At 38.7% G+C, this 1985-nt stretch overlaps 1 protein-coding gene across 1 annotated transcript in view; it reads left to right on the top strand.

Moving 5' to 3' along the window:
* Nucleotides 1-932: 932 nt before the first annotated feature.
* Nucleotides 933-1985, top strand: part of LOC107741828 (transmembrane protein 117-like) — a 14146-nt gene continuing 13093 nt past the window's right edge. Inside the window, exon 1 of the mRNA XM_016554610.1 lies at nt 933-998. The gene's annotated coding sequence lies outside the window, so the exon portion shown is untranslated. The remainder of the gene's footprint in view (nt 999-1985) is intronic.

Here is a 1985-nt window from a genome sequence, read left to right as displayed (position 1 = left end):
TGTGTGTGTGTGTGTGTGTGTGTGTGTGTGTGTGTGTGAGTGTGTGTGTGTGTGTTTACTTTGGCTCTGCCTGTAATACTGTAAGACAGCACCAACCTACACCAGTGGCTGTGCTCCATACTAACACAGCCGTGAGCGTCTGAGGCGCTGGACTGTATCGGATGGCTCCCGTATTATCGATCGGCTCAGTGCCCTTGGTGAATGGCTCCAGCGGCTGGCCGCGCTCATGACCGCAGGCTGTTTGAAACTGACTTAATGCGCCAATAAATCTTCCTTCTAATCAAAGTGGTTTTATCGGTGCACGGGGGAAGCTGATAAGGTGCGCTCTGGACATGCGCTCTAACGACAGGCCATAACGGATGGAATACAGATTCAGTCTTACGCGCGTCACGCAGGTCAAGCACTCGTTTGCTTTACAGATTGGACGTACTAATGAGGATGAAAGCTCATTTACAGGATAATGCTGTTGTTATCCGTAACACAAGACCAAAGAGCCGGGGGGCGACAATCCGCTCGTTCTGACATTTGTGTGCAGTCAAATTGGCCTTGTTCTGCATTTCCTGCCGTCTGTAATCCACAAAGTGACGTGCGTAAGCAGATTAACGAGTTTGTACCTGTTCAAGGCCTGTAAACACTTCTGACGGCATAAAAGCTGCGTAAAGGAGATTCCATTCGCTCGCTGTCACTACTGAGGCACGCTTTTATTTGCGTTGGATCATTTTCTGGAAGCCAGTCGCTGCTCTGAAGTGTTGCTGATGATGTTAGCCTGTCCTGTAGCGCGACTGAAACAGATGGCAGGTCAAATAAAAGCTTCTGGAGAAGATCGAGCTGAAGAAATGATCAGCTGTGACAGAAAACATCTGTCTCTTAACATGGGAAATGGGCAAAAACATAGTTTTACCATGGTAACTGTTCAAAAAACATGGAATTACCATGGGACATGTCCAATAAACATGGTATTAACATGGGAAATGTTCAAAACACTTGGTATTACTATGGTAATTGTTCAAAATTATGATATTGCCATGGGACATGTTGACAAATATGGTAATTCTATGGTTCAAAAAACCATTAAAATACCATGTTTTTTTTTTTCAAGTTTATTTGTACAGCGCTTTTAACGATACAAATCATTGCAAAGCAGCTTTACAGCAAATTAAGTTTCTACAATATTTAGTGGTAGCTTATCAGTGGTGATTTTCAATTAATGTACATATGGCAGAAATGTACGGAAAAATCAATTAAAGACGTAATCAAACAGACGATGAACACTATTAACAGCAATTCAATGTTTTTTTTAACATGTCCCATGGTATTACCATGTTTTTTGAACTTTTACCATAGTAATACCATGATTGTTGAATATTTCTCATGTTTATACAATGTTTTTGGACATGTACCATTAAATTATCATGTTTTTTGGACATATCACATGGTATTGCTATGTTTATCTTATATTTGCCCATTGTAATACCATGTTTTGTTTTTTGTTTTTTTGGTATTTCAGAGCTACATGTGTAAAAACATGTTTTTTCAATGGTACATGCCCAAAACATGGCATGGTAAATGTTAGGGGAAAAAAACATATTACTATGGGACATGTCCACAAACATGGTAATACCGTGGTACATGTCCAAACAATGTGGTATTTTAGGATACATTTCCAAAAAACATAGTAATTCAGTGGTTCATGTCTAAACGTGGTATTAACATGTGTAATGTTCAAAAACACGGTATTACCAAGGTAAATGTTAAAAAAAGAAACATAGGACATGTCCCCAATCATGGTAATACTGTGGTACATGTTCAAAAACATTGTATAAACATGAGAAATATTCAACAACCATGGTATTACCATGGTAAAAGTTAAAAAACATAGTATTACCATGGGACATGTCTAAAAGCATGGTAATACCATGGTACATGTAAAAAAAAACAGGGTATTTTAATGGTCCATGTCCAAAAAACATGGTAAAAAAAAAAAC

The sequence above is a fragment of the Sinocyclocheilus rhinocerous genome, unplaced genomic scaffold (assembly GCF_001515625.1).
Source record: "Sinocyclocheilus rhinocerous isolate Xijiao unplaced genomic scaffold, SAMN03320098_v1.1 scaffold1367, whole genome shotgun sequence".
NCBI classification, from domain to species: Eukaryota; Metazoa; Chordata; class Actinopteri; order Cypriniformes; family Cyprinidae; genus Sinocyclocheilus; species Sinocyclocheilus rhinocerous.
The sequence above is the reverse complement of the archived record's forward strand: the minus strand, read 5'-3'. Positions and strand labels throughout refer to the sequence as shown.